This window comes from Puma concolor, chromosome E3 (assembly GCF_028749965.1).
Source record: "Puma concolor isolate L17-30 chromosome E3, mPumCon1.1.hap2, whole genome shotgun sequence".
Classification (NCBI taxonomy): domain Eukaryota; kingdom Metazoa; phylum Chordata; class Mammalia; order Carnivora; family Felidae; genus Puma; species Puma concolor.
The window spans coordinates 15,925,414-15,938,399 of record NC_141682.1 but is presented as its reverse complement, the minus strand read 5'-3'; the positions used below and the strand labels follow the sequence as shown (position 1 = coordinate 15,938,399).

General features: G+C 38.8%; 1 protein-coding gene across 4 annotated transcripts in view; it reads left to right on the top strand.

The window, feature by feature from the left end:
• RABGEF1 (RAB guanine nucleotide exchange factor 1) overlaps positions 1 to 12,986 on the top strand; it is a 61,846-nt gene that overhangs the window by 4,602 nt on the left and 44,258 nt on the right. The window contains exon 1 of one of the 4 annotated variants that reach the window (XM_086692053.1): positions 68 to 120. The exons of the other annotated variants lie outside the window; for them this stretch is intronic. The gene's annotated coding sequence lies outside the window, so the exon portion shown is untranslated. Of the gene's footprint in view, positions 1 to 67; positions 121 to 12,986 lie in introns of those variants that run through there. 4 annotated transcript variants of the gene reach the window in all.

Here is a 12,986-nt window from a genome sequence, read left to right as displayed (position 1 = left end):
TTTGAACTCAGGTAGTCCAACCAACTCAGTTGTCTGCACCTAACCAAGACTTTATATTAACCTGCAGCAGACTGGACCATGAGCTCCCAAGGTGGGAACAGACATATACAGTTAATAGAGGTAAGCACATTGGCAAGTATTGGAACCCACCATTACAAAAAGGCCTTTCACGGGATCTTCCTATCCAAATAATGGTCAGGGAGATACAACTTCAAGTCATTTGGCTGTACTTTGTAAAGCTGGGGAGTGGGGAGTCTTCTAAGCATCAATCGGGATTGGCAGAGTGGCGATATTATTTTATGTGTTTGCATCTAAAATGCATATATTTTTTCTTTGTGTTTGCTCTGAATTTATCTCAAGATCAGGAAAGTCACAATGATATTTATAAAGATAGTGTACCATTCTAGAAAAAGAGATTTGTATTTAAATTTTAGAGTAGGGGCGCCTGGGTGGCGCAGTCGGTTAAGCGTCCGACTTCAGCCAGGTCACGATCTCGCGGTCCGTGAGTTCGAGCCCCGCGTCGGGCTCTGGGCTGATGGCTCAGAGCCTGGAGCCTGTTTCCGATTCTGTGTCTCCCTCTCTCTCTGCCCCTCGCCCGTTCATGCTCTGTCTCTCTCTGTCCCAAAAATAAATAAACGTTGAAAAAAAAAATAAAAAAAAAAATAAAATAAAAAAAATAAATTTTAGAGTAAAACTTAAGCTGGTGATCTCACTGCTGTGATTTGAGATGAACTTAGGTTATAGTTTTGTAATGCCATTACTAGGTGTATGTGTTCTTAACTCTCATTTTGTTCTGTTAGGAATTGTATTGCATTAGAGTTGTACAGATAAGTAAACCATCATTTATTGTGCATTTTCATATGTAGCTGTTTCAGGTAATTCCAGATTGTTTTGTTTTGTTTGAAGTATTATAATACAGTTCCTATAGTATATTGTAAATTGTGACCTAGCCTCTGAAACTAGAGAATAGAGAACATCCTTATTCACCTTTCATCAGTAAACAATGGGTGGAACTGTTGTTGCCTAAATGTAGTTATGTAACTTAATGGTTCCTTAATTGCATTTCCATATCACTTTTGACATTGTTTTTTAAACATGTTCCTGAAAAATAAGTTGGGCTAGTGACCACAGTTTTGAGTAGGATATTATCAGAAGAATGCAAATAAAAAATGTGAAAAGAAAAAATAAAACTGTAGGCTGATGAAATAAAATGTCTAAAATCCATTATAATTAGTGTCTCCGGAAGTAATATCCTTGGCTTCTACTTAGCAAGATGGATTATATCTTTATATTAATTAATTAGCCATTGCAGTTGTTCTCATGGTGTGGTAAGTGTATATAGATGTTATTATTACTCTAGGGGTTTAAATGTTGTGTAGTCATGGGTGGACACATCTTAAGTATCATTTATGAGGAATAATCAGATGGCAAAGTGTTTTCATACCCTGTGCTAACTGCTGATGTTCTTTGAATATCAACTATATGTGGACACAACTTTCTCCAAAGAGCCTACTTTTGTTCTTGGACATACTTGAGAACAAAATTGCAGATACTTTTTGTTGTTACCCATGAGAAGTTATAGGCTATTTCTTTGAAGAAGATCTTGTCAATCCCTGTATGGGCTACCAAAAAAAGAAAGAGAGAGGGAGGGAGGAGAGGGAAGAAACTTTTTGTCTTTCTAGTACTTTGGTCTCGTAATTGAATAAATAAGTTAGAAAATAAAAATCTCAACTTACTATTTTATTTATATGTAAATAAAATAGGGCTTGAGAAATAAGCTGAGATCTTTTGAAGTTTAAAGTTCTTAGATTCTAACAGAAAAGCTAATCAGGAGGTTGGATTCTAGGCCTAGCCAGTTCCAGCCCCAAACAAAACCACTAATTGTTATGATGGTGAGTCTGCCATTTAGGTAAGTATAATGCAAAGATTTCAGTTTCATGCTTCAATCAACACTTGAGCTATATTTGGAGAAGAAGAATCTGAGTTTTTTTTTTCAGTTTTGTTTTTTCCTTTTTCTGAGGGTTTAATTTCAGGAAGTCTAGTTTTTATAGATATGAATTTTATAGATATGAACCTTATCAAACTACTCAGTCTAGTAAACATTTTATTACCCCAGAATATCTTCTGATCTTTATTAATGTTGGTTTGTAAAACTGTCTACCTTTTACTTTGTGGTAAAAAAACTGTTTACTAGTTTAAGCATTTCAGAATTCACATAAGGTATATGCATGAGGTTTGTTTTTCATTTTTTTGGAGAGAGAATGTGCGAGCGAGCGTGCGCAGGTGGGGAAGGGGCAAAGAGAGAGGGGGACAGAGAATCTGAAGCAGGCTCTGCACTGACAGCAGCGAGCCTGGTGTGGGGCTTGAACTCACGAGATCACAACCTGAGCCAAAGTTGGATCCTCAACCGACTGAGCCACCCAGGTGCCCCTGTGTGAGTTTTATCGTATTGCCAAGAAGTCTGGTATTTATGCTCTATGTTAATGTGTAGTTCTACCCTTTGAGCTGCCATAGATTTTTCTAAAAAGAGTTGGTTGCAGCAGTTGTTTTGCATTGGCCTTCAAGGTCGTTGGTAAGGGTATGCTTCTTAGCTCCCAGTGATTACTAATTTCTAACCACTTTGCTTACATTAGAATTTTCTTGGTGGATTAGCACTGTTATCTTTTAATCATTAGTAGTGCTTTTTGCCTTCAAGTCCACTTTGTATATCAGTATAGCTTTACTAGCTTTCTTTTGGTAAGTGTTGCATGTTGTATATTTTTCCGTCCTTATAATTTCGGTTTTTTTAATTTTGTCCTTGAAAGCATCGTGATGATTGAATTTAGGTTTTTTTTCTTTAGTCTATTTTAGTATTTAAATTAGAATATTTAGTCCATTTTCATGTAATGCGATTGTCACTATATTTCGTGTTAGATCTACCATCCTTTGGTAAGTTTTCTTTTTGACTCACCAGTTTTGTTCCCTTTTCCTTTTTTCTTGCCATCTCTTGGATTATTTTTTTTTTAATTTTTTGAATGCTTATTTATTTTTGAGAGAGAGAGAGAGAGAGACAGAGTGCAAGCAGGGGAGGAGCAGATGAGAAAGGGAGACACAGAATCCAAAGCAGGCTACAGGCTCTGAGCTGTCAGCACAGAGCCCGACGGAAGGCTCGAACTCACGAACAGTGAGATCATGACCTGAGCCAGAGTCGGAGGCTCAACCGACTGAGCCACCCAGGCGCCCCTCTTGGATTATTTATTATTTAATTATTTAATATTTTCCCTATAGTAATTGCTTAGTTACACATTCTTTCACTATTCTTTTTGTGATTATACTAGCAAATGTAATATATACCCTTGACTTACTGCAGTCTAATACAAATTACAACTTTTATCGCTTCTCCAGTAATGCTAGAGCTTTAGGTACTAACTCAGTTTGTCGTTTTCCTGCTTTGTTGCATTATATAATCAGTATTTGTGTGGATTTACTTACATATTTACTGTTTCCATTACTCTTCGTCCCTTCCTGTATGTATTTCTGTGTTTCTCTTTGGAATAGGCTAATTTTTCTTCCCATTTGAAGAGTTCCCTCTGGTATTTCTTCTAATGCAAGTGGGCCCATAATGAATTGTTTCAGTTTTTGTTTGTCTGTAAATGTCTTATTCTGCCTTTATTTTTAAAGGAAATAGTCACTGAGCACCACATTCTAGGTGGGCATTTTCTTTTTACAGCACTTTTAAGAGGTCATTCTGTTGTCTTATGGCTTTTATGGTTTCTTTGAGAATTTAGCTGTTAGTTTTATTGTTGCACCTATGAAAGCAATGTGCTTCTTTCCCACTGGTTACTTTAAAAAGTTTCTCTTTGTTTTTGATTATCAACATTTTAAGTATGCTATATCTGTGTGTGTGTGTGTGTATGTGTGTGTGTGTGTCTTTCTGCTTTTAGGTTCCCAGAATTTCTTGGATTTGTGGGTTGTCTTTTCATCAATTTTGAAATTTTCATTCTTTCCTTTTATTTATTTTTTTAATTTTGTTTTAAAGAGAGAGAGCACATGTGGGAGCAGATGAGAAGGGCAGAGGGGGAGAGAGAATCTTAAGCAGGCTCCACACTCATCACAGAGCCGACGAGGGGCTTGATTCATGAACCCATGAGATCATGACCTGAGCTGAAATCAAGAATTGGACAGTCAACTGACTGAGCCACCCAGGTGCCCTGGTTCTTGCTTTTAATATTGGTTCTGTCTTATTCATTCTTTCCTCTTCTTTTGAGGGACTCCAGTTACATATTTGGTAGACTTTTCCACAGTGTTCCTCATTCTCTTTACACTGCCCTCCTCCTGCCCCTGTGTTTCCTATTAGTTTTTCTCTCTGCTTCTGTTTGGATGTATTTTATTGACTTGGGTTCCAGTTTCTAATCCTCTCATCTGCTAGGCCTGGTCTGTTGTTAAATCTGCCTTTTGAATTCTTAATTTTAGTTATTATACTTTTCAGATCTAGCATTTCAGTTCAATTCTTATAGATTACAATTCTCAGTTGAAATTCTTCATTTTTAAAGTATGTTCTTACCCTCTTTTTTTCACCTATTTTAAATTTATTTTTTACCTATATTTTTAAATAGGGAATTTAAATAGCTATCATTATTTAAAAGTCTTTCTTTTTTTTTATTGTTTATTTTATTTTTTGAGAGAGAAAGAGAGAGAGAGAGACAGAGCATGAGCGGGGAGGGGGAGAGCTAGAGAGAGACAGAGACAGAGACAGAATCTGAAACAGGCTCCAGGCTCTGAGCTGTCAGCACAGAGCCCTATGCAGGACTTGAACTTACAAACAGTGAGATCATGACCTGAACTGAAGTTGGATGCTTAGCCAACTGAGCCAACCCAGGTGCTCCTAAAAGTCTTTCTTTTGGGGTGCCTGGGTTGGCTCAGTTGGTTAAACATCCAGCTTCAGCTCAGGTCATGATCTCATGGTGCATGAGTTTGAGTCCTGCATCAGGTAAAGCTCATGCCCTGCTTCTCCCTTGCTCCCTCTCTCTCTCTGCATCTCTCCCTCTCTCCCTCTTTTCCTGTCTCCCTGTCTCCCTCTCTCCTTGTTCCTCTCTCCTTCTCTCCCTCTCTCCCCTCCCCCTCCTGGGATTTCTTTCTGTCTCTAAAAAATTAAAATAAAATAAAGTCTTTCTGTTAACTCCATTGTCTGGATCATCTGAGCATCTGTTTTCTTCTTTTTGGCTTTTAGTTAGGTAAATGCTGGGTGTTGTGAATAAAATGAAGCTCCAGATGATGCTGTTCTTTTTTTTTAAGTTTATTTATTTATTTTTGAGAGAGAGAGAGAGCACATCCCAAGCAGGCTGTGTGCCATTGGTACAGAAATCAAGAGCTGGTCACTTAGCCAACTGAGCCACCCAGGCACCTCAGTGCTATTGTTTTAGAGAGGAAATGTCTCCTCCCTTTTGCTAGCCAGGTAGAGTAGGGACTTATCATCTAATCCTTTTAGGGATTGAGCTAATGGTTGAGATTGTGTTGCTGGGTTGATAAGGCTAGGTTTCCTTCTGGTTTGCCTTTACCACTACCATCTGGGGCTTCCAACTGATAGTTTAGTGAATTCACAGGCATCTCTTCCCCTGGTGGTTTCTATGCTGTAATCTTTGTCTCTTGAGAACAGTGAGATTACTGAAAATTCCACTCTTTTTTTTCTTTAAAGATTTTATTTTTAAGTAATCTCTACACCCAACGTGGGGCTCGAACTTACAACCCCAAATCGAGTTGCATGCTCTACCAACTGAGCCAGCTGGGCTCCCCTGAAAATTCCACTTTTGATTTTCAGACGTTTCAGTTTTGTTTTGAAGTCCTCTCTGTGCAGCTGCAGAACTTGGTAAATGTCCTTAGGGAAAAACCAGCCTTGTGTTAGATCTTTCTGGCTCTTTGACTCTCCACTTTCCCTGGGATTTTGGCTCCTTGATTCTTGCCTTTGTTTCATCTCTTCCAAAAGCTCTCGTGGTTCCTCTGTCTGTAGTCTGGATTCTCAGCCTTTTGCCCCAAAATCATCAAATGTACTTGGTGAAAAAGTGGCCACAGAATGTCACTTTGTTTCTCTACCATTCGTCTCTTTTTCCAGAATCCAGAGGCTTCTAGTCTTGATTGCTTCATCTGTTTTTTGATGCCTTTAAACATTGATTTAAAAAATTCATTCTCAGTAGGAGTGTTGGTCTGCCACAAGCTACTCCATCGTATTCAGAAAATAAATTCTCCCACTAGTAATGAAATCATGAGAAGAAATTAATCTTTTAATAATTGTTATGCTTACTTTATCACAGTGGTTCTCCAAGAGTAATCCTTAGCCACATCACCTGGGAACTTCTTAGGAATGTAGATTCTCTGGCCCTACCCCTGACCCCCTGAATCAGAAACTGTGGGTCGGGAGCCAGGAAGTACTCTGTGCTTTAACAAGTCCTCCATGTGCTACTGATGCATGCTAAAATTTGAGAACACCTGCTTTGTAAGTTAGTCATTTTGCTGTTTAATTTTCGACTCTTACCTGCAATGGGCCCTGGAGAGTGTACATGGGACAGAAGTGAAAGAAAATGGTCTATGCAGGTACTTTGTTGGTCTTCTGAATAAATAATTTAATAAATTTAGGAAGTATGTATGGATTACTCACTCTGTTCCTGGCAGAACAGTGCTATGCTGTGTCTGTGTATGTGGAATGGCCACATAAGCAGGTTATTGTAATAGAGTGTATTATAATAGCTGTATATATAAAATGCTGTTAAGAACCAGAGGGATAGAATTAATCTGTCAGTGGGCAAAAGGGAGTCAGATGCTATTTGAACAGGATGGAATTTGAAGGTGGACTACAGGAGGGTTTTCTAGGCTTGTTCATAAATAAGATGACAGTGTAATTTATTATCCAGAGCAGATGACTTTTGAGAATCAAATGGATGCCTTTTCGCTAGGACAACGGGCATAAGCCTAAACTGGGAGGGAGATGTGATTATCCAGTTGATAAAGAGCAAGTGATGCTGTGAACCCATAGTTCTATGTTAACTTGTGGAAACCTCATTTCTTTCAATTATTTGTTTACAATTACAGTTTACAATTCTTACTGGATGATTTTTATAGTTTCCTAGGACTGCTATAAACAAATGGGGTGGCTTAAAACAACAAAAATTTATTCTCTCATCATTCTGGAGGCTAGAAATCTAAAACCAAGGTGTCAGCAGGGCCGTGTTGTCTCTGAAGGCTGGAGATGCTGGCTGGTTGTCTTATAGTTCCTTGGCTTGCAGCCACATCACTGCGATCTCTGCCTCTGAGGCCATGTGGCCTCTGTGTGTATGTCTGTGTGTCTTTCAGGGCCTTTTTGTAAGGACACCAGTTATTGGATTTAGGGACCACCCTAAATCAGTAATTACATCTGCTTATTTCCAAATCAGGTTTCATTCACAGTATTGAATTCAACCTTTTTGGGGGACACAGTTTAACCCACAACAGACAGTATGGTTTTAGCTTTTGAAAATTTCTGCAGATTAATTGGATTAAATTTTTATTACACACAAGACACTTCTCGGAGGCTTAGAACGTAATACAGATATATAATTCATTGCGCTGGCTAATAAATCTGAATAAATGCATTTTCCATCCAGGCAGTTAGTTGCTTTTTGTATTTCTCTTATGATATATGTGTGTGTATCACTTTGCTCAGCCACAGCAAATGGCTGAGGGTGAAATGGCTGCAGCAAAGCTAAACTGAGATAGAACTTTGAGAAAAAACAAAGCCGTTAGTGGTTGAAAGCATGTTATGTGTTGCAGTTTGTTGCTAGTTTGAGTAGAGTTAAACCAGAGAATGTTTGGTCATTTACTTATCGAGTAAACTCGCCTTTTGGGAAATTGGCTGCTGCCATGGAAGAGAGGATGGAGCATAGAAGGAAGTAGACCAGAGCAGCCAGTTTATTTGGTGTGCAAGTTTGAGTTGTTAGCCTGGGCAGTGGCATGCTCAGATTGGAATCATAATTTCACTTATCTGGAGAGGGTGCGACTTAATACAATAGAAGATTGTTGTCAAGAACTCATTCTGTAAGAATGCTGCTCTGCCGGCTTTGCTCATTCCAGCAGTATAAACTCTACATTATATTTCATGGGTTTGATTACCACTTGGAATTATTTGGGCAGGCTAGTGTTTGGATGCTTTGTTTTGTTGTATTTAACATTGGAACTGTGCCACTGCTTCTCTGTGTGGTATTTACTTTCATTTTGGAAGCAATGTATTTAATGATACGAAAGTTAGTGAAACTTGGATATAGATTTGAAATATTAACTCTTTGATTAAAACAGTGGTGTCTTCATAACATAAAGTGACGGACTAAAAGATGACATAAAAAGAGCACTTATAAAGAGAAAAAAAAAGATTATATGTCAACTATACTTCGACTGAAAATAAAGGAGAAAAGATGACACAGAAAAATGAACAAAAAACACAAATGGTTAAATTCTTCAAAGAAGATATGCTAATGACCAGTAAATATTAAACATGGTTTAGGAAGTGCATATTAAAACAAGAAATGATTTATTTTTTTGCCTTTCAGATGGACAAAATAAAGATTAGTAATATAGTATTTATTTATGAGTTTCCAGGAAAGTAGATTCTCTAATACACAATAGGTGGGAATGTAGATAGACACAGTCATTTTGTGAAGCCACTTTGGTAGTATATATCAAAATTTTAAATGCAGAAATCTTCACAGGCTCCTGGGTGGCTCAGTTGGTTGAGCATTAAACTCTTGATTTCAACCTCACGGTGTGGGATCAAGCCCCACATCAGGCTCCATGCTGAACGTGGAGCCTGCTTGGGATTCTCTCTGTCTCTGTCTCTCTCTCTCTCTCTTTCTCAAAAATGAATAAACTTTAATAAAAATAAATAAAAATGAAATGCAGAAGCCCTTTGACATTCTGTTTCTGTTTCTCAGAAGCTTTTCACGTTTTGTGATTGGTCTACTCGTATCCTTATCCTGCATATCAGAGATTTACAGTTTCTTTTTATTCATATAATTTTAAATATGATAAAATACTTCGTTGTCCTATTTTCTTAAATATTTGCCTATTTTCTTTTTTTAAATATTTATTTTGAGAGAGAGAGAGAGAGAAGGAAAAGAGAATCGCAAGCAGGCTCTGCACTGTCAGCACAGAGCCCAGTGTCGGGCTCAATCTCACGAACTGTGAGGCCATGACCTAAGCTAAAATCAAGAGTTGGACGCTTAACAGACTGAGCCACCCAGGTGCCCTTGCCTTTCCATTTTCTAAGTGGGCCTTTTAAAAACTAGATAGAAGTTTAAATTTGTGTATTTGAATCTTTTTCTTTTTAAAATTTTGCTTCAGTTTTTAAGCTTAAATAGCCCTTAGTCCTTTAAAACTTTCGTAAGGTGCGATTAAGTCAGTTAAGTGTCTGACTCTTGATTTTGGCTCAGGTCATGATCTCATGGTTCATGAGTTGGAGCCCCGCATAGGGCTCTGTGCTGACAGTGCGGAGCCTGCTTGGGATTCTCTCTACCGCTCTCTCTGCCGCTCTCTCTGCCCCTCCCCTGTGTGCTTGCACACTCTCTCTCTCCCAAAATAATTAAATAAAATAAACTTTAAAAAAAGTCTTTTGATGGGGTGCCTGGGTGGCTCAGTCGGTTAAGCGTCCGACTTCAGCCAGGTCACGATCTCGCGGTCTGTGAGTTCGAGCCCCGCGTCAGGCTCTGGGCTGATGGCTCAGAGCCTGGAGCCTGTTTCCGATTCTGTGTCTCCCTCTCTCTCTGCCCCTCCCCCGTTCATGCTCTGTCTCTCTCTGTCCCAAAAATAAATAAACGTTGAAAAAAAAAACAAAACAAAACAAAAAAACGTCTTTTGAGATTTTATTGTTATTTGTAGTAAACTTGAAATGTTTTAAACATTTGCCATTTATATATTTAATTTCCTCAGTAAAAATTGGTATGCCTTACCTTACCAGCTACTTTAGCTTTTTTTAGTTCTCAATATTTATTGTAAATCACGTAATTTTACTATTAAAGTATTTCCTGGGTGGTTTTACATTTTGATACTATTGTGAATGGGATCTTTTTACATTTACAAACTTGTTATTGTTAGACTATTTTAAGAGTTCCATAGATTTCACTTACACATATTTAGCTTGTTTTACATAAATACAAATTTTTATGTGATTTTGTAATTCTAAAATTAATTATTTCCTCATTGTTCATAGTGTTTTAAATTCTTCTTTCAGGCCTTCTAGATATATAGTTATATTTCCCATACTACATAGCAGGTGCCAAAATGACTGAAACTTTACTTTTACTTTTGTAAAGTGCCTGTCATAGAGTGTAAATCAGTGTATAATTATTTGTTAAGTAACTGAGTGATGAGTAGAGAAAGCACTACAAGAATATAGTGAATGTCTCTGGGTGATGTTTTGACTTTCTTTCTACTTTATTTTCTACTTGTCTATATATATCAGGTTTTATAGAGTAAGCATCTTATACTTCCATAAGTGGAGAAAACCAAATTTCAGGAAAAAAGCTTAGCTATTAGTTTTATTTCTTAACTGAGGTCAAAGGACAGTGTATCATTTTAGTAGAGTTGATTGGAAGTTTCTTGTAAATTGCGGCCTAGAGGAACTGAACTATGAGAACATAGCACTGAACCCAAGAACAGGAAGCAGGACTCTCATAAGGAAAATAGTGGGAAGCTACTCAGATCCACAAAATGTTTTTTTGTTTTTGCTGATTTTATGAGATCAATCTGGCTTTATGCAGAGTCTTAAGGAAGAACACACCTAACTCTGGGATTTGTGCTCCTCTGTCCTTTTTTTTAGTGTACCTCAACCCAGATTGAATACTAGCCTGGGGGCAGAACTCACAGGGCTCTCCATTGTCTCAGCAGTAGAGATCATTTTTACTCTGTCTTCTCTAATGTAGTGGGCCAATTGAATTATGCATTTTTTATGCCCAGGTTGCTCAATAAAAGCCTGCTTATTTGAGTGCAGTGCTCAAACAGGATCTGGATATGTCCCTCTGGCCTTCCTCTTGGGTGCAGTGGTGGTGGCAGCTTGCCTCTGGATTATGGCTCCACTGATTAGGGAGAGAGAGGTCTTTCTGTGCAGGAAAGACAGAATGGAGTCTCAGGCGGTTGATCCCCGTATGTTTCTCCCTAACTGAAGGGGATATGCTGTTTATATGTCTCTGATGTCTAATGTGGGTGTGTTGACTGTACCTGCTTTGCCCCACTGAAACAGAGCTATCATCACCTCTACATAGCCTTTCAAATCATGGCATGCACTTCTGGCAATTCGCTTGCTCTCTTTGTTTTCCATATTTAGAAATAACCTGCGTTATCACTGTTTAACTGTCTCACATACAGTGGTTCAGTCATACGTGTTGTCATTTAAAATTTAAGTGGAATTTTTTAAACCTCTCTAATTCGAAATGACCGAGTAACAGCAAGTTGCAAAGATAATACAGAGAGGCCCTGTGTACTCTTTGCCCAGTTTTCCCCAAAGGCTACATTTTATATAACTATAGTATACTCTCAGAACCAAGAAATTGACATCTGCCATGTGTGTGTGTATAGCAGTTTTGTGTCACGGTCAAGATAGGGGACTATTCTGTAACCACTAAGAGCTCCCTCATGCCACCCCTTTATAATCATACCCTATGTCACTAGTCCCCAGCACTCCCCCCAAGTTTGGTAATTTGATGGGATTCATAGAACTCCTGTTCTCCTGGTGATGTTTTATAGCCAGGTGAGAGGATACAAAACAGGACCAATAAAGGAAACCAGTGCACTGAGCAGAGTTTGGAGGATCTCAGGCCTGAGTCTTCTCATGAGTCTTCTCCCAGTGGTGCATTTGATCCCCCAGCAACAAATTGTAGCAACGCGTGTGAGGTATTTTCTGTTAAGGAAACGCACTTATGCCTTGAATTCCAGGGTTTTTATTGAAGTTTGGTCACATAAGCACAAGTGCCTTCACAGTATGACCACAGTTAATGCAACTCCAGACCCCCCAGAATGAAAGCAGGTGTTCACCATACATCACACTATTTGCGCAGACTGTCTAAAGTGTGGTTCAAAGCTCCAAGCATACAAAACATAATGACATTCATGACATAAAGACATAAAGACTTCCATTCCCAGAAGCTGACCATGAGCCAGTACACAAGCAGGCCCTTCTGAGAATGTGCACGATTTTTGAGCAACTCAGGCCTGCTTGGTTAACTCTTTCCTTACCCCGCCTTGTTCAATATAGGTAGGATATAGAGAAATAATGCCAGCGTGGAGGTGAGAGTTGGGGATTTGGGGGAGGTACTACTTTAGATAGAGTAACCAGGGAAGGTCTTCCTGACAGTGCGATGTGAAAGCCAAGACCTACAGTAGGAGAGAATAATCACCATGTGAACAGCAGGGCACACAGCCCTGGGCAGCATTAGAACACATGTGCAAAGGCTCCCAAAAAGAGATGTGGAAAAGAGGCCTGTTAGTTTTCTGTTGTTGCCATAACAAATCGCCACAAATTTAGCAGCTTAAAACAATACCCATTTATTATCCCCAAATTCTGTGAAGCAGAAGTCCTGCCTGGCTCAGCTGGGTACTCGTACTCTGTTAAGGATCTCAAGAGGTCAAAATAAAGGAGTCAGCCAGCCTGGGCTCTTTTCTAGAGGCTGTGGGGAAAATCTGCTTCCAGACATACTCATGCTGGCAGAATTTAGTTCATTTTGGTTATAGGACTGAGGTCATTCTCAGCTTCTAGAAGCCACCCACATTCCTTGGCTTATAGTCGCTCCACCTTCAAAGCCAATATTGAATCTCCGTGACTTCCATCCTGCCCTCCTCTGTTGAGTTTTACAGGCATACCTTGCTTTATTGCACTTTGCTTTATTGAGCTTCACAGATACCGCATTTTTTCACAAATTGAAGGTTTGTGTGGCAACCCTGCATTGAGCAAATCTGTCCGCGCCATTTTGCCAACAGCATTTGCTCACTTCCGT